The 21,116-nt window shown below is 31.4% G+C and overlaps 1 long non-coding RNA gene across 1 annotated transcript in view; it reads right to left on the bottom strand.

Annotated features, from left to right (window-relative positions):
* LOC136972031 (uncharacterized) overlaps window positions 1-21,116 on the bottom strand; it is a 249,821-nt gene that overhangs the window by 100,774 nt on the left and 127,931 nt on the right. Inside the window, exon 3 of the long non-coding RNA XR_010880270.1 lies at window positions 20,110-20,200. This is a non-coding gene — a long non-coding RNA (uncharacterized lncRNA). The remainder of the gene's footprint in view (window positions 1-20,109; window positions 20,201-21,116) is intronic.

The raw sequence follows: 21,116 nt of genomic DNA, 5'->3' as shown, positions 1-21,116 counted from the left end.
GAAAATACTGTAGGAATATTTTAAAATAAACAGTTGAAATTCAGAAGTTGTTTATAAACTCTTACATTTGAACTTTAAATTTTTTGAGTGTTAATCACTTAAGAAAGTAAAGATAAGAAGGATAAAAGTACGGATGTCCTTAAAAAACAGTACCTTTAAATTAAAGAAATGAATGTCTGCTCATTTCTTTCATCCTCCCAACTTTCATTTTTACTTTTTCTGTTCCTAACTTCAGTATTATTCATAAAAGGATATCTGCTCATACTACAAATAGTATTATAATAAACTAACAAATCTTAAAGAAGACAGCAAATGCTATTGTACAAATACAGTGGAACTTGAAATAACGGCAACTTCAGTCTGTCAGGAACTTCTTTTAAACTAAAATGTACTAAATAACCTGCAAAAAGCGTCCATTATTCAAATGTTTGACTGTACTTACACCTGATTTTAATCGTTTATCTGTCTACCTGGTAAGGTTTCAATCGAGGTATAATAACTCGAGTGATAATCTTAGAAGTGCCAACAATTAAAAATTAGCATTGTATTTCAAAATAAATTAAAAATTTATAGAACAATAGCTCACTGTTTTGATGCTGTTTGATACGGTCAATGCCATTTCGTAAATAGTGTGGTGAACAAATGCAATTTAGCAGGGACGACTAATGGTACAGGGCTGCATCAGTGTATTCTCAGCATCGTATACTACGTCATTTTTCTTCAACCGTACTACTAATTTTATTAACATATCCCTCGTGTTACAGTGAAGAATTTGTTATACTGTCTTCTAATGGCTGCAATTTCGCACCATGTAGCAAACTCTTTATTGATATACGTCGATAGAAAAAATCGAAATTTCCGATCGACCTACCAAACATTATTTTAAAAAATCCTTTACGCTATTAAGTACAATTATCTTATTATAATAATGAAATATAACAAGGCAAAAAAGCTTAATTTTGAAGATAAAGATCGGCTTTATGAAATATTGTTAGAGTTAATAACGAGTAAAATCTTCATTAAGTCCGATTCCACTCCATATATAACACGTGACTCGCTATATCTCTTCAACACCTTGACTTTTAACGACCAAAATTTAACAGTTTCAGTGACTCTAATACCCAAACTGCAAAATTTCGGAAATCTTCAACAAAAGGGACAGGAGTTATTAAGCTTTAAATTGGGGGAATATAATCGTGCCCTCACACAGTAACATCTATACATACAGAAAAAATTCGTCAGAATTTTTGCATTTCTCGACGTTGAAAAGTGTCCTAAGTCGAAAAACGTATAATTATTGAAGGAGGGGGTCATATTTTGACCAATCTCCGTACTTTCCCTCTGTTATATATAACAACCGGAAAAGTAATAAAATTCATAATCAACTCTACCACTTTTTCTGTGGCAGAAAAAGAATTCCACATTGTTTATAGATCCGTTGGGACAATAAAAACTTATTACATTGTAAGGTATAAACATTATTATTCGGATAATATAGATCCTTTCCAAGCAACTGAATAAATAACATTCATGTAATAAAGTAGAATAATTCAGGATTAAGGCGATCCGATGACACCAGAACTATAAATTTTTAAGGATTTTCTTTATATAAAAGAACTAAACAATGAGAAAAAACAATTGTGATTAATAACTGTTATTTGGGATCAAGAACAATAATGATAATAATAACAATAATAATAAATTTTAATAAGAGAAGGGAATATCGTATGACGTTACAGATTCTTTACTTTCATTAATCAAACAGAAACTAGTATTAAGTGTGTTTTGCCAGTTGTTATTCGTTCTATTTGTTATTCTTTTGTTATTTTATCGAATTAGAAAAGGTGAAACAACCTGACGACATTAATTTTTAATTCTTTTACTTTTCCAGGTAATATATATAACAGAGGCAATCGATCAAAAAATGACCCCCCTCATCAAAATTTTTACCTATTGGACCTCCTGGGAAGACCTGGAAACGTCGGAAAATTGAATATATATATATATATTAGGAAAGTTCTAACTGTTCGGTTCTTAGTCTGGATAGGCAAGACTTTGTTTACCCTCTTTGAAGTTTAATAACTTCTGTGCCTTTTGTCGAAAAATTCTGGTATTTTGCAGAGAGATTTCTGTATTAGGGAGAGTAATGTTGTTAAATTTTGATGGTTAAAGGTCAAGTGGATGGGAGATACAGGTGAGTCATGTGTCTCGAGTAGGGTGGATTTAACGATGATTTTTCAGGAATACCGGAAATATACGTCACTTTATATACTTACCCGGGCTTCCGGTCCCTAAGATTTTCATATCTGGTATTGATGTAACAAGGTATAAACTATAGAAAACCGTTTGGAATAAGAATAGATTTTACTGTTATTAAATCTGATCAAGTGTTTGAATCAAAATTAATTTTATATATATATATATTTATAATTAAAAAATCATTTTGAATATCCCGATTTCTTTAAATCTGTATTCATATTCGTTAATATTTTTACCAAAGAATTATTTAAAGGGGTACTCTCCTTGTGTTTTGTAAAAAATACACATAAACTTTCCAATAGAGAATAATAAAATGTCCGCTCGGTTCTTTGATATATCGTAAAATATACAATGAATTACAAGATATTTTTGTTTTATATTTTATGGAAAACTATAAACAATGAAGAGAAATGCCATTTTTAAAGTAATAAATGAATGGATACCGAGGTATATTTGTTTCAACTTTTATAGGAAAACGTAAACATATTTCCTAAAGTTTTTTTATGTGCTATTCGTTATTATACGTGTGCAGTTTTTGTAAAGAGGGTGAAGCAAAGGTATTTCTGATAACGTTTAACCCCTCCTGGGGACATAAAAGTGTTTTACTGACACATCCCGAATAGAATATCGCTGATCCCACGATTTTTCCTACTTATATTCTAAATACATGCATTTTAAAGATGCAAAAACAATGATAAACACAGCTGAGTTTCACCTTTAAGATAAGAATAAGCGAAACAGAGCAAAAATTTACTCCCAAAACAGATAATTTTCTAGTTGTACAGCTATACATTATCACTGTTAACTGTCTATCTGTCTGTCCTTCGTTACATTCAAGATGTTAGTTAGACAGATGGAAATTGAGACCAGATGTACAAAGCATAGAGAGAAGATACCTCGATTAACTACACACGAACCTTTCGGTCTGGACAGGAAGTCACGCGATTTCAATTGAATTTTATCTGAAAAATGCGGTTAGAAAGATGAGCTTCGTGACTCAATTGTAATTAGGAGAAGTGTGTTGTACAGGGGCAAGGTCCCACTAAAATCCAGACCCGATTGGATTTAGATTTATTTGGTTACGACAATGCAAAACTTGGGCTATCTTCTGAGAAGTCCTTTATACAAAACTGGCCCTATTTAGGTGTTACTAACGTGAAGAAAACACGGAAGAGTCAACTTGCTGGGCAGGTACGAACCCACGACTAACTTACAGTTTTTAGTGGTTTCATCCACTCGGCCACTCTCGTAAGCTCCAAAATCTAGATCAAATATAGAGGGTTCGAAAACCCACATTAACTCTATAGAAACTTTTGGTCTAGAAGGAAAGTCGCGTGATTTTCTTTTAAATAAGTTAATAATATATTCATATATTTTTGCAAAAGAAGATAGAAGAAAACGCCAGGTGATGTTAGTCTTTTTAAAACAACATACTCCTGTCAATCAATATTTCTTCCTGAAAAATAACTGTAAAGTATACTGGCAGAATATCTACAGCACTAAAAGTACAAACTGATCAGGGCAGATAAATATAAAAAGCAGGAATTTTAAATTACTCTGTTCATCACACGACAAAAATTTATATAATAGAAGTAATTAGGATGGAAAAAAAGACTTGTAACTTCACTTAAAGGACACAAGAATCATCAAATTTTAGTCTCCTGAAGAAAAAACAGAAGCAGTAGAAGAAAGTCCAGATACGAGTTGCGTAACATTCCAGGCAAAAAGATTAAATTGTGTGTGGCGCCATGTATTACGAGATTTTACTTAAAAGACTTTTTATGTTATTAACTATTATAAAATGAAGAAAAGTTTAATTTTCAGGTAGAATTGAGTTTCGTAAATAGATTTGTAAACGAGTAAGATCCTCATTAAATCCGACCATACTCGAGATAAGACACACGACTCTCTCTATCTCTCCACACCTTCGACCACCAAAATTTAACCGTAGCAATGTTCCTAATATCTAAACCTTCCTGAAAAATTTCAGGAATTTTCGATAAAAGGTACTGTACATAAGTTATTAAGCTTGAAAGTGGGTAAACGAAATTGTGCCTTCTATTCACACACGCATACTAAAATCCATATATACAGCAAGACAGTCGAATTTTTTTACATTTCTGGTAGTTTTAATTTCTCCTGAGTGCGTAATTTGTATTAAATAAATTGCATTATTTTGCACCATTTTCTCGTGTAAATTTCCCATTATGATAATGGAGAGTTCGTGTAGGATGTTCTTTAATCAATTAAAATTGAATAATATGGAAAGTTTAAGTAGTAACTCGCGATAGCGACGACACAAATTATAAATCCGCAAGTAATTTGAACGAAATATTACATCATTCTAATGATTTAATTGTCTTCCGGACAAAGATTGATTTAACGAATTTACCTCGACGTTAATTTCACAATATTGCTTCATTTACGTTGTTTATATTAATACAAGTACTCTATATTATTATTTACAACTCAAAACGTATTCAGATTTGTTTGAATTTGGATATTTTTTCACTTTAGTAATGTGGCAATTTTTAGAAGGCCATCAGTTCTGAGAACCACAGAACCCTATGATTGACGGCTGGTTTGCGCGGGATTAACGGATTGGCCACGTGTTTTCCGGTTATTCTCACGTGTCACGTTTAAGTGTTACTAAAATTGGCGCCAGTTTCCTGCTGAGAAGCACCCCCACGTCAGATGGCCCTCGTGTTGCGTTGCTTTTCATAAAGCACGAATGAAAAAAAATATATTCATTTTTATGGTTGCCAAGGATTTCTCGAGACATAATTTTTGATTTTCTGTAAGGAAACTCTTTTCGTAGTGATGCACAAACGTTGGCCGCATGTAAAATGTACACTTGACTACAGTTTAAGCCTTTTATTTTAGTTTTATTTGTAAACGGTAACTGGATACAAGAGCGATCTGCCGAGGGGAGATGTCTCATGAAAGAACTTCTGTGGAAACTGAAGAATTGGCCATTATTGAAGTGTTACAAACGTGATGAAAACATGGAATTAAATTAAACATTTCATTCGAGCGATTAAGGTGTTAGTCTACTCATTTATTTCTATATATATATATATATATATTTATTTACTTTAATGAAAAATGTGATAAATCTGTACCATGTTATCATTACAATTGTTAGATTATAATATTCAAGTATTAACTTGCTATTATAATTTGTAGTTTTGCTTCAGTTTCCTACCTATTATTATAGCTTGGTATATATTTTTTATCTACCATTAGTTTTCTTGCTTAGCTGCATGGCACTTAGTACCTAAAGTTTCCAGCTATTCAAATTCCTTTTGTATATTTATAATATATATTGTGAAAAGAAAAAAAATTAATTTATATATTCTACCATTTGGGATCGTTTATTGAAAATATTCACTTAATTCAAGAGAATTTGTTGAACGAATACACGAAATTTTGCTATATTTTCTTAAAAAGAATTCCTGTACGATTTTAAACCATGAAATATCTTCCCCCCTCCTCTTAAGCACTTAAATTCAATCAGGTAAGATCAACAAAAGTTTTAATTTACATAACTCAGCCTTCATTTTTTTCACTAGGACAAGGAGTGACCTTCTAAAGTATTTTTTCGACACATAAAAGCAAAAATTTTACACTTGAGATGTGTTTGTAGGGAAAATTTCTGCTGTCAGAAGGCTCCAGAGTGTCATTCAGATTGGATCGAGAAGTGCTTTTAACGGATCGACACATGGCAAATGGAATCCGAAGCTATAAAAGAAGTTTAAAGTATTGTAAACATACGTGTTATTTACGTTTGCTTTAGTTTGAATTTCCGAAATTGAAGTGATGGAGATTCTTATCTGCCAGCGGAATTTAATTTCGATTAAGTTATGTCCTGATAATTATCCCAAAATATCAAGTTGTACCGATAAAAACTCTCTTCGACTGCATGAAAGCGGTGTGCATGGACCCACGTGGGCCATAATGATTCCTGCCGGGAGGACTTTCTATGGAAGGAGTAAACCTCATAGAAAGACTTTGTATGGGATACTGCCCCCCATTTAGGTGTAGTAACCCGGAAGACTCCACGTGACCAGCCCGTTTGCGAGGAGCGAATCCACGACTTCGAAGCTTAAAATAGTGTCTTAAACAAATTTATCTATAAAATAAAGCTATATTAGTATTTAAAACATAATTTATAAATAACTTGTGGCATAAACTGATCATAGATTAGTATTTCTGTTTCATATTTTTTGAGATTAAACTGTTAAACTTGGCTTAAGTTGCACGACTAATAGTGAAAACGTAGGGCTAGGTTTATATTTATAATTGCTATAATATTTTTGGTTAATGTTACCTATGGTTCCAAGATGGCGAGTCGTCTCCGATCCCAGCAATCCGAAGACATGGAACAGTGAGGACGCACGTTCTAACCTAACCTAACCTTGTCTAATAAATTACCATAATTATTACCAACAAAATTATTAGAATAAGTTAAGTTAGAACGTGCGTCCCCACTGTTCCCTGTCTTCTGATTGCTGGGATCGGAGACAAGCCGCCATCTTGGAACCATAAGTAACATTAACCATATTTTTATATTGTCAACAAATGCTTCTGTTACTCTTTCCATTATAAATCCACAAAAAGTAATAATTATTAATCATCATTCAATATTCGATGATTATTTCAATCATCATCCTTTACAAACTGCCTCTAATCTTTCCAAAGAATTATAGAAAACACAATGAAGAAGAATAACTTAAATACGATTTAAATGAAAAAAACGAAAAAATAAAGAAGAGAAACTTTTAAATTTCTCATTAATCTTATTTTAAAATAATTCTACTGCAAAAATTTCGCTCCATTGAAGCATATCAAAAGACACTTGATAAATCAAAATATGCAAGGATTAAAAGTAAATCCACAGAAGAAAAATTACTCAGATTATAAACTAAGTTTCAACTTTATTTATAGTAAATAATACTCGTTTATACCATAACATAAATTTTTTTTCCCTTGATAAATCAGTCTTGTGTATTGGAAACTTTAAAACGATGGATGCAAAGTAATACTGTATTATCATACACAAATCAAGATAAATACCTTAGGTTAGGAATTCGTTCGTAAAAATTAGGTGAGTAATTCCACACCAGAACACACAGACCAATATTTAATCCAAAAATCTGAAGCAGGGACGTCGAGAGGGAAAATTTAGGGATTTTTCCGTGCCCTGGGTAAACATGAGGGCATTTCTCTTTGTATAAATTAATTTTTTCTAACAAAACAGAAAATCTTTAAAAGCGCATTTTATTAATAAAGAAACATTTTACGTATTTCATTTCTCCAGAAAATATAATACAAGGGTCCCCCATTCTACCCCAACCTCCATAAAAACGAATACAGTTAATCATGGCATCGATAACCAATAAAAATACAGAGGGCGTTGCTTAAAAGCTTTCAATTTATATCATTTCTAGTAATAAGGCGGGGAAGAACAAGTCACGTAATTAAAACTGCCAATCAGATTTGCGTATAATTCGGCTAACGGCGAGAGCCAATAATCTAATGTGTTCGTAAAAATAAATGACATAAGAATAGCTTTATACAATATTTCTAATATCTACAGATATCTATCAATTAATTTTACAATAAATAAATAAAAGTCAACCAGCAACGAATTGCTTAACTTTCCCAGCAAATTGCGTGTAGCGCCATCTTTTATAATACAGTATTTTATTTAAAAGACTTTATATTACTAATTATTATAAAATGGCAAAAATCTTAATTTTTAGAGTAGAGATAAGTTTAATTAATAAAAAAATTGCGAATTCTAATAACGATAAAATTGTCGCTAAAGAACCTCTACACGAGATATAACATAGGCTATATCTCGTGTATATTTTCTAACATATACATCCCCTATATTTCCTAACCGCTCGACCTTTAACCTCCAAAATTTAACAGTATTAATCCCCAGAATATCTGAAACTCCTAGCAAAACTTCAGAAATTTTGGACAAAAGGCACAAGAGTTATTAAGCTTTAAATTGGGTAAATATAATCGTTCCCCCCACACACATTAACAATAATACGTAGAGAAACTCCCTAGCATGTTTTAAATTTAAATTATTGTAAAACTTAATTTATTATATTGTTATTTGTATAAAATAGTTATTATTTTTTAAAACAGTAATTAAATAATAATTTTAACACCGTGAATTCAATAGATTTATTTTCTCTGGTGTTAAGTAAGTTACTCAATTACATTCATACGTTTAAAATTTGAACGAAATTATTATTATGTATACATTGCAGATAACTTCTAATTATGATTAAGTATACATTTACATAATTACATAGATTGTCACGTTGAGAAATGATTATTATTAAGGTATCCTCGTAAGTATTATATATTAAATTTGTGGTAACCTCTAATGTCAGACAAGCGAATGCATTAAAGCACTAAACGGATATTATATACACGAGTGAACATCCCATTATTTTAATTTGGCTAAAATGTTGCTATATTAAACACGTTCGGAACTAAAACGTCTAACTCAACTTAACTATCGTCAATATACTGAATTGGGCTTACACAATTTGTAACTATAGCATTACGATATGGCAATAAATAATCACGTGATTTGTTAAATTTACATTGTAGTTAATTATTTATAAACATAGGGTGGTTCAAAAGTCACTTCACACATACACTCAGCTGAATAAATCTAAACACAGACCCACACACACACAACACACTGGTGAATATAACAGTTGCAGACTGAGTTTAGAATGGTGTATTTTTTTGTTTACAAAATTGCAGGTACACGTGATTTTTTAACTTTGTGTTGTAGTTAATTAAGTAGTCATAAACAGTCAGTTAACTGCATCGTTTGCGCTTTACACACACAAGCGCGAACCTATAAAATCCTAAACAAATACAGACTAAGTTTAGTATCAATAAATGGTTTTTTCGTTTACAGAATTGCAGTAACAAATATAATTTGAACACGGTAACTAATGTTTAACAGTTAAAAAATTTATTCCTAACGGAAACTATTAATTATTAATTAATTAACATTTGTAACAACAAACATACTTTTATAAACATGTTTAGGACAATAGTCGTTACGTTGTATATTTGATAAGCGTGCACTTAATATAATTACAGACGATTGGTAAAGTAATTACACGTAAGAGGTATTAAACTGTATTGTTGGACAAATATATAGAATGAAGTATTACGTAAAATTGTATTATTATAACTTAAAACATTGAATGAAAACTAAATTTTAACTGGAAATTTATTGTTTACAGAGCAGAAATAATAAAGAAAATACAGCAATTGTCGTCACTAGAAGGGTTAAACCAGTGAGTCTCAAACTTTTTTAATCCACCGCACCCTTTGTTCCATAAAGTTATACCCAACGCCCTCTAACTCATTTTCCCTTGTGTGAGAAAGGATTGGAAATATTCGTAGGAAAACTTTTCTACGAATCTCACACTTTGTGCCCTTACCGTACGTTGTTTTCAACATCTGGAAACCATTAAACGCAATGTTTCTTCTTTCCATTTAACAGAGGAAAGGGAACGGCTGTCAGTGACCCAACATTTGCCTTTGGTCACCGTTCAGTACCCTGCCTCCAGCGCCCCCTAGATTAACTCACCGCCTACAAGGGGGCATTATCGCCCACTTTGAAAAACGCTGGGTTAAACGAACCTTACTACGCTTTATATTAATATATATAATATATATTTATTCACAAAATTGTATGGATTACTAAGCGGTAAAGATATTTGGTACCGTACGAGTCCGGTTTAGACAGGTTTTTACTGTATTTTGTGTGTATTTGCAGATAAATCTTTATTATTTACAGTTAAGAAAATAGAAGAAACTAAGATGTCCTCTGATAAAAGATTCTTCCAGCGAAGGAACTCTCTTTTGTTCCTGGTGATTTGACAAAACGGAATTGAAAACGAGTTGGTTTCTTTTATATTTTTAAAAATTGCATAAATACCGTCTACCATTTTTAATTAAAATTACAATTTATTATTTATAATGTCTATAAAATCCGAATTTACATTCCAGATACCGCTGTCTTTCGCGTATTAAATGAATGGACTACTTTCTTTCAAATTGGCACGACTCTACAAAAGACAATTGAGGAATTAAGAAATAACAAAGAATGAAATTGATACTAATTTAATGAAAAATTAGCAATTTTAGCATCTAATATTCAAAATTCATTTATGTTGCTGCATAGCCAGCATCTAGGCGTTATTGAAGAGAGGAGGGTGCGAAATGATTCTTAATCGTTTACACGAACTGCGGATGAATAAAAGTGAAATTTACGATAAAAATTAAATTATTTTTTTAAATACTTAACCTAATTTAGATTTCTTTTAATGCAATTGATAATAAAAAAAGAATACATGAAATTTGAATTTTTTAACCTATCTCAACTGAAAGAGGAGAAAATTCTCTTATTTTTCACAATGTAATTTTAATAATATCCCCAAAAACTGCTGTTTATTACATTTTCCTTCTGGTCTTATTTGAAAAAAAATAAATAATTTAATTTTGATCCTTGTATTTTATTCTATTTTTGTAACAATTTGAGAAGAATCAGCATATTTCACTTGACTTTCTTTACGAATTTTTCTGTTTTTACCTTACAAAACCTTATGATATACGTGTTTTATAAAGTATTAGCTAGAAATTTGTTTTATTTTTATAAACAGAACCTTAATTTGTGTCACTGATATATAAAAAATTAAAATTCGTTTGACTAAGGTTCCTGTAACGGTTTATCAAAAATTAATTAGCCTATACAGCTGTATGAATTTTTATTCTTAATATTTCAGTCTACGCAGCAATTAAGACTTTCCTATTATTTCTACTATTATTGTTTAACAATTAGTATTGAAGAATACGATTATCTATTGAGCTTGCTTGCGATATTTCTTATTTTACGTTGATTGGAAGAAATGAACTGTAAAAAGTTAATTATTTATCTATTTACATTAAATATTCTACATTTTTTGACTTATTGCAGGTGTACTTATATATATTTGCACTTGAAAACGACAAGAGTAATGACATTTCATCTGTGAAAGGATCAGCAAAGATGGCGGAACGTGTCTCGATGTATCGAAAAATTATAAATGCTTATGTGGATTATTTGGATTTAAATCTAGCGCTATATCGAGGTTTACTGGAAGAAATTGCGTTAAACGTAAGCTATATTCTTGGTCCTTACTTAAACTCGTAATACAGGATAAACGAAATTGGTTGAAGTGTGTAAACACCACTCTGTTCCACGAAAACAAATCAAATGGAAAGGGTTGTTAGCGTGGCATATGACCGTATACTAATTTATATTACAACACAACTGTTGTGTACATATTGTTTACACAGCAAACACTACCCATAACAATACATAGTGTGAATGAAAGTAACGAAGCTATACAAGTAATTGTGTTCTATGCGACGAAATTTAAATCAGGATCTAATAATTTCGTGAAAATAGAAAACTTTCCTTCATTATTCGAAGTGACGAATCCCGAAGGAACCATTTCCTCTTTGATATTCAACAACAGAGGCTCTGTCAAGCTGTCCCTTATGCAAACAGGTATTCACTTTTAAAATATTTACAGTACATACATAATTATGTTTACAATCAGCACAGTCCTATATCAAATCATCAATATATAATCAAGTGTTTAAAATATCCGTCAGAAACAGTACAGGTACTGTATGTTCACCATTACAGAAGTAAGTAAAACAAAGAAACAAGTTACTAAAATGTTATAAACGTGAGTCCAAAAATAAGGAATTTCCGAAACGTCGTTCTTCATGGTGACAGCATACATCCTCCATAGTTGGCGAATTAAAAAACGAGACACTTGTAGCATTTTAGTATGAATGTATCCCGCAATAGATGTTCCAAAAGTACTTGAATTGAGCTCATGTTGTAACACTAACCATTAGTGTATCCATTTTATATAGTGTCAGTACTTCAATATTAAATACGAAACTGTTTTGATAAGGATATAAATACACTGGATTATATTTATGCAACTTCAATTGAAACAGAAGATTATAGCATTAATTTTAATTTCAAAATTTTCCTAAATATCTAGATTTCAAAAAAACTTCTGTACTTATTTTGGGTTTCAATACAACAAACTAGAAAAATAACATTGGGAACATTACAAATAATGATATCGTCTGCAATGTTTCCAGTTTTATTTTTTTCTAATGTTTTATAATACAGATCACAATTTAATCGCTCCACATATCATTTTGAAGATTGACACGTGACCTATAATTGAGGTGTTCTGATTAAATTTGTGGCAATGAGTGGCAGAAATTTAAAATTATAAATGCCTTTTTTCATTATTTAAAACTCGAAATTCGATTAATTAATTTTCATATTAACAATTCCGCCATTTTTCTGCTGACTTGGAACAGCGAAACAGGCAAAAATTATCTTCATTGGAACGATAACGAAGTGGGAAACAGAAAACATTTCAAAAGATATTATTATTGTCACAATTATTTATTGTGACATGGTCACAATGCCAGGCTGCAATTTATTTAATCTAAAATATATGCTCTCCATTTCAAATTAGTAGTGGCTTGCCCCTGTACATCATTCTTTTCCTGACTACGAACGATTCATGCTTGTTATATAACTCCTTTCTCTAGAAAACTCTGAATAGCAATGACAACACATCCGGTCGGAAAGTTTGTATATATGATCGTATATATAACCTTTCCATATATGATCTCGATTTTCATTTATCTAACACTGCTATCGAGATAAACGACGGACAGGCAGTGGGAATAAATATATAGAGTTCTAAGTAACATCCAGCGTAATATATTTTCTGTTACTTAAATTTATATTGAATATATAATATAAGCGAATGTAAAGGATGGCCCAAAAATCAGTTGACAAATATATTTTTAAGTATAGGTATTTGAAGGTGGAGGATTGTCCTCCACCCTCATCATAATCTGAAAGATCTCTATCTTACGACCTCAATAGACTGTTAGATGATGTCTAATGAGTAATTTAACCTTCGACCTTAGGTTCAGGAGCTTATTTTACACAAAATATTACACTAACATTTTTTTTAAATAGCATTAAATTAAACATATTTAGCTCGACACGATCTACACGTTTAATCAATAGAAAGTTACTTTCTTATGATAGTTTCATTAGTGGATCGAGTAAAACATATCGATCTTTAATTTGGATAATTAGAAATCAAGATGAATGATCTGTCTTTGATAATTAATGAATCTTATTACGTATTCGACTAATGATTCCTTTTAAATAAAAAAGGTTTAATTATAATAAATCAAGTGGCACGAAGAAGAAGTAAATTAAACATTAATTGCATTGTAATGTAATAAAGTAAAAATCACGTTCTTCCAACTGTTATATATATATAAAGCAGGAAGAGTATAGCGATCGGACAAAAAAGACCCCTAAAATTTTTACATTTTTGGACCTCGAGGACTTTGAAATGTCGAGAAATGCACTAAAAAATTTTCGAGGGATTTTTCTGTATGTAGAGATGCTAGTGCGTGTGTGGGGCACGATATTGTTCACTCAATTTAATAACTCCTGTGCCTTTAGTCGAAAATTTCTGAAATTTTGTAGGGGGGTTTGTGTATTAGAGGGGTTAATGCTGTAAAATTTTGGTGATTAAAGGTCAAGCGGTTGGAGAGCTACAGGTGGTTAAGTATCGTACTTGAAATGGGGCCGGACTTAATGACAATTTTACACGTTACTAGCATTTAAAACTTTTTTATTATAAAACTCATTTTTACCCTAAAAATTAAAGTTTTTGCTACTTTATAATAATTAGAAATATAAGAAGTGTGTTTTAATAAAATATCGAAACAGATGGCGCCACACGCACTTTCAAATTTTGTTGCCTGGAAAGCTAATCAACCTGTTTCTGAATTCTTTATTTATTCAATTAATAAATACAATAATCTAGCATTCATTCTTATTAACATAGAAATTGAATATGTGGGCGAGGAAGTCTTCCTTACATTAGTTTGTCCACGGTAAGAGAACACATGTAAACCTGTTTAAAACGAAAAGTTTCCAAACCTGAAAAAATTATTCGACGCGGTGAGAGTCCGACTTACACAGGTTTTAATGTAGTTGGACGATATAAAAGGAAAGTGAAACAGGAGTCAACCGAGGATATACTACTGATAAGAAAGATTGTGAGCACGAAAGGTGTGGGAAAAGGTGTGAGACGACAGATAAAGGGTGGTAGACAATAATCTAGAGAAATCTGTTAAATAGATAAATGTATGGCTGTGATCCCTCTTGCCTCTTGTCCACATCTTTTGGGAAACGGGTGTGAACACATTGTCATAGAATGTTCAATGTAATAATGTAAATGGCGCGTAGCCTGGTAAAGTAGCTTTAATACGAATAGATAAGCGAGCTAATTTGAAACGAACCACGCCCATCCGGCTGTGTTAAAGCCATTTTACCAGGCAACTTGCTTTAAAAATGAAGTACTGTACTTTATTTCTCTTTAGAATTAAAGAAGAAATAGAGAAATTAAATAAATTTCTACATTTTTGACTCAGAGGTCGTTGAAAGGTCAAGAAATGCAATAAAATTTCGAATTTTTCTGTATGTATGGATATTAGTGTGTGTAGGTGCATGAGTTTGTTTACTCACTCTGAAGCTTAAGAACTCCTGTATCTTTTATCGAAAACTTTCTGAAATTTTGCAGGGAATTTTTACTATTACTGACATTAATGTTATTAAATTTGGTGGTTAAAGGTCCAGAGGGTGGGGAAATTCAGAGGGGCACGTGTCGTATCTTAATGATTTTACTCGTTATTAGCATTTACAATTTTTTATAAAAACTCGCCTCTACCCTCAAAATTAAGCTTTTTTCCAGTTTATATTATTTAATAATATAAAATGTTTTTTTTAAAAATAAAACATCATAATAGATGGCGCCACGCGCAATTTTAAATATTGTCACCGGGAAAGTTACGCAACTCGTTGCTGCCCCTTTTTTTAACTGAGTGAGTCTATTTATGCAAATTATATGTCCCATTTTGAATTTTCTACAGTATTTTTGCATTATGAAATACTTAGATTATACATACATTTATCATTGTAAAAGGTTTGTTGTGTATTTAAAATGAAATTTCGCCCGTGGCTGATCTTAACAAGAATTTTTAAGCGCGTATTCGTGTTAATTTTTATAATCATATGTTAAAACACGATATACGTCATGTATAAAGTATTGCATGGAAGAGGCCAGATATTTGTATTAATTCGTAAACTAATATTTATTTTTTCCCTCTCATGTATAAATTTAGAAAGGTAAAGGGAAATATTTACTTTCCTCAAAGAGAAACTTTCAATTAATATTTACTTTATGGATATTTACATTTATTTTATTAATCGCTAACTGCGGAAAAACACCGAAGACACGTGTACAAGCAGAAGTAATAAAACAGGAGATAAAAGTAAACAAAACTATCGACATATTAAATGAAGTTTACTTTGTACAATGGAGAATTTCCGTGTTAAATTTGAAAATAATCCAAATTCGACAGACAAATAAAAATTTCTTTATTAACAGATAATAATGCCATTATTGCTTGTAGTAACGATATTTCTAAGATTAGTTCGAGTCTCCATTCTTTTGTATTCGTGCTTTAATATTCATTTAATAAATGATCATATCGGCATTAATTATAAAATGACAGAACATATCGATCTTCTTGCAAAAATAGAAGGATTATAAACAGCGGTTTATGTGTCATTCAACCGCTCTGGGAGATCCAAGATCGAATCTGATTGATCAATTTTTCAGGGCTCATTTCTAGTCGCCCCAAGTGTGGGCCTGGACCCATAATGCGTATAAAAATGTTTTCTTAGTGCCCACAGGCTGAAAGTTTTAAAAAATTCTCTTATAAAGGATAAATAATAGGAAAACAATTCAAACTAATTATCTTTCCATTTATTTTGTCAGATTTTGCACTTAATTTGCTAATTTACTTGTATATTTCTTGTATTGTATTCTGTAATTATTATGTATGTATCTTGCCTACTAGATAAATTACGTTGTAACTGTATTGTGCCATCTTGTTTTTATTGCATTATTGGGCTGCAATTTTCAAATTGCAGATCTATACATTCCTACTAGCGTCTGCTTGTCTGTCCTACGTTGATTTCGAGAACAGAGTTATGTAGATGAAAATCGAGATTAGATATGGAAAAGCTATATATATGGCAATATATGGGATAAATTAAAAATTTTCATTAATTTACATTAATAATTCGTAAAAAACTCGTCTTAAAAGAATAATAATCGAGAGATATTGTGGACAACAGTATTATTTTTGTGACAATCATTCTTCGAGAAGATACGTATTAACAATAGTACACCATAGATTAGGAGTATTCAGGAAAAGTTTGGAATGGTGGCAGTAGTTCCCAAGACGCCAGCTTACAATCGTTCAGAAACACTGACGTCTACAGAATATAGGATTGATCTTCTAGAAAAAGGGGTTTCTGACCATGACACAAGACATTCCAAACATCGCACAATAGTTTACCAGGGTTCTGTGGCAGCATCTGTCGGTATCGATTTTTAAGTATGCCTATTGTATTCCAGTATAACTTCAAAATATTTTTGTGTAAGTACAAATTTTAATGTGCCAAATCAAATTCGAAAGGATAATGAAAATAGAAGATTCGATATAAAAATATCTTTCGTGATAAATAAAGAAAAATGCATAAAATTACTAAAAGAAAGTCCGAAAGGTTTATTTCTTTATATAAAGTTTCAATATTAATTAGTTTTTAGTAAAACAATCGTGGTTCCAGTCCAAATCAGAAGTTCTTATATTGGTAATCAGGTTTCAGGCCTCTGATCTTTCCATATCTGGTCTCGATTACCATTTATCTAAATTCTCTTTCTATAATCTATCATCTCTTATTTACATGGTATTTTCTAATGATTATTTTTATTATCCTCTACTATAAGTGAACATTTTTGTCTTGTTAAATACAAAAAAATAATAAAATAATAAAAAAATATCATTTTACAGTTTAAATTAAATTTGCCTGGAATTTTCGAATTTCATCAGTCAGTCTCTTTTGTTACTCTCAAGAGAGAAGTTAGAAAGATGAAAATCGAGACCAGATATGGAAAGCTCGGTAGCTGGAGACCTGATTAACTACGAAAACTTTCGGTCTAGACTGGAAATCACTGAATTTTTAAAATTAAAAGGTGACTGAAAAATCACAGTATTATTCTCTTGAAATAAAATAAAAATGATACTAACAGTAGTTGATACCAAGGACGACAACTAATAGCAACCACACAAACAGAAAATAGTTATAAACAAATCAAAACTGTTGCATTTGAATTATGTTATGCATTTTTTACAATTTTTCTCCTAATTACACCTACATTGTACTATAGTGATTACAACTCTAGTTTGAAAAATCAAAGAGTAATTACGTCCCTCAATTATTTGTTATATTACTTTACACAGAAACACATACCCTATATATTTCAAACATAGTTCACTAGTAGCCTAGTGGATAAAAGCAGTGATCAGTGGTTTTATCCATTCGAATACTTTAAGACTGGTTTTAAATTGTCGTGGGTTTGCATCTAACCAATGTGCTGGCCAGGTTTACTTGGTCATCTTCAGTTTCTAACACCTACTTTCTACAGTAAGTCAGGAAGCATCCCCATGTGTTGAATTGTATCCCATTAAACCTTTAACTTATGTAAATCTTAGCACACAACTTGTACTAGCGATATTTTTCAAGAGGTTTATTGTTTTCTACATCTATGAAAGCTGTTTTAATATTTAAATATTTAATTTTTCGCTATTTAGTAAAGTAAAGCAATCGAACTGGACCTTTATTATCCATTCGAACATAAAATTTCTATTTTGAATTTTCAAATTTTTAAGCAATTCGAGTTCATACATCCATTTAACTCGTTATACTTGTAGCCTTCATTGTACAAACAAATATTGACAGTCACAAAGGCGTTAGATTAGCATCACTCCATTGAGACCGCAACTACGTGGAGTAAATTATTTTAATTAACATTCGACTAAATTGAGATTATTGCAACTCGTAAATTAATTTTACCTAATTACTTTTCCTTCTTAATAATTTATCATTTTCCCAGTAAAACTTATTTATACTTAATTGATAAAGATACCGAAGAAAATTTAATTAATATATACTAACTCTATTAAAACTTATATATCAAAGTAGACAAACTTATTGTGGCTTAGTCACAATGCTGACTGCAATCGAGAGCATATATTTCAGATTAATTGAATTAAAAAATAATTTATATACTCTAAAATATATGCTCTCGATTTCAGTAATATCTTGCCCCTGTAAATCGTATTTTTCCTGATAACGAAAGAGTCGTGCTAAGTAACTGCATTTTGGAAAAAATTTTTGAACTGAAATCACATGACTTCCGGTCCAAACCGGAAATTCGTATATAGTTAGTCAGGGCCTCCTACTCCTATGCCTTCCATATCTGCTTTCGGCTTTCATCTATCTATCTTGAAATTAAGTAAGAGCAGACAGATAAATAGACACCAGTGGGAATTTATAGGCTTTTAATTTGTAAATTTGCAAAACAATAAGAAGCAAGAATTGGCCAATGTTATATTGCCACTGCTAGCTATGACGTATATGCCGCGTGTTTCTAATTACACTTCTGATTGGAAACTCGAATATGGACACTTTTAATCACGATCGTAATTAAAGTGACCTCATTAAATGCTGTCTGAAGGAACATGTAGAATTCCAAACTTAACTAGATTTCGTATGCTGACGTTTCTCGACATGAAAAACAGATTACTGCGGGATAAAACTTAGTTCTGAAAACCAACATTTCGGAACTTTTGGCACTGGAGCTGCAGAACACACTGCTCATTTTCGACCCACTAATCGACCAACTCACTTCGACCAACTCACGAGCCCACTAATAGTATTGGCATTCTATTCACAAAACAGCTATATTCAAGCAGAGTCATGATCATCGCGGTTAATCTGCTGCAATGTGAATAGTATTATCCTACGTATTTTTACGTCCGCAGTGCCATTATTTCCGTAGTGGTGAATTTTGAAACTGAATTTCTTCACCAACAAAATGTCTTCCGTATGCATGGAAACAACAGCATGCAAAATTTGGGTGAATTTGGAGTATTACATATCTCTCCGTAGCGTTGTATAACAATCCTTTAATCAAGATAATATCTAAATACAGATCTATGTGTTAATCTATATGTATAAAAGGTAGAAATATCTATGTACAGAAAATTCTATTTATAGTAATTAATGTAATAATATCAAATAGGAACAGCACCCAATAATCTCCGAGTAGACAAAACCAGCAAACACTGTAGTTGGTCGAGCGTTCTCACCCGGCCAAGTAAAGTTTTTTGTTTTCTTCACGTGTCATACATTGAATAGAGGCCAGTTTACTATAAAATTCCTTCCGTGAGGCACTTCCTCCTTAGCAGATCGCCCAATGTTGCGTTGTTTAGTCAAGTTTGTATAAGAACGAAGTATGTGTTATGTAAAACCGCGTGTAAACAACTCGTGGTAATGGATAACCTGTAAACAGTCTTTTGATACGATCGTTTGTTAAAGTAAATTATTCAAAAATTTACTTTACAAATGTACAAAAGACTGTTTACAGGTTATCCATTACCACGAGTTATTTACACGCGGTTTTACGTAATACGTAAATAGTTTTTAATTATTTCTGAGATAATTCAACACGGTTATTTTACAACAGTAAATAAAAAAAATTACAATACCTGTTCTTGTGACGTTCTCCCTTGACTCCTCTTTTTTTCTGATACTTCTTTCTTATTATTTTCTATTTTGTAACTAGACAAAGTATTATTTCTGGAATAAAAACAAATAGAATTTTGTTACATAATACAAATATTAGCCATTTTGAACATAAAAAAATATGATTTATGTTTATTTATATATTTATGAAGCTAAATCTATCTTTCGGTGCACACACCATCAAAGAAACAACCATACCAGTGGAAAGAATTAAGTATAGTGGAAGTAATACAGGATTATCAATGTAAATGGGTAGAGCATGTTTGCAGTATGGCAGAAAGTAGATTACACAAACGTTCATATCAACCTAGAGAGTAGCTAGATAAAAGTTTGGTTTAGTTTATTTCCATACGACAACACACGTGGGCAATTTGCCGAAGTGAGGATGCTTCCCGGCAGTACTTTTTATGGAAAATAGCCCATATTTTGGTGTTATAAACCCGGAAACACTTAGCCAGCTTATTGGCCAGGTGGGAACCCACCACCAACTACCAGTGTTCGGTGGTATCATCAACAATCAATTCAAAAAAAGAGCACGGAGAAGATGAAGAGAACAAGACCATTCCAGTTTGAGGGGGGAAAAAATACCATACTCGTGAGTGGTGATGATAAATCTTCTCTTCATGAATGTAAACAAATTTCTAAGCATTTCAGGAAGATATATTTAAAAATTATTCTTATTTACGTAAACAATTTAAGCAAAAAATCATTACTTTATAACTGTAGCGTGACTTTTTACTATAAATCTTGTATACTGAAAACAAATTCTGTATATCAAATGAAATCTTTAAGGTTATCTTTAATAAATTTTAAAATGTAAATTCGTTTAGCTCAGAAATTGAATAACAGTCTCATACATTTGCATAAAATTTCACGTATAAAATATTTAAATATTTCTCATAGGAAATATACGTAGTTTGAGGGGAAGTATACATTATACTTAATACGTTCTTCACTCTACAAAACTAAA

This window comes from Centruroides vittatus, unplaced genomic scaffold (genome assembly GCF_030686945.1).
Source record: "Centruroides vittatus isolate TY-2023 unplaced genomic scaffold, ASM3068694v2 contig_2747, whole genome shotgun sequence".
Taxonomy (NCBI): Eukaryota; Metazoa; Arthropoda; class Arachnida; order Scorpiones; family Buthidae; genus Centruroides; species Centruroides vittatus.
The sequence above is the reverse complement of the archived record's forward strand: the minus strand, read 5'-3'. Positions and strand labels throughout refer to the sequence as shown.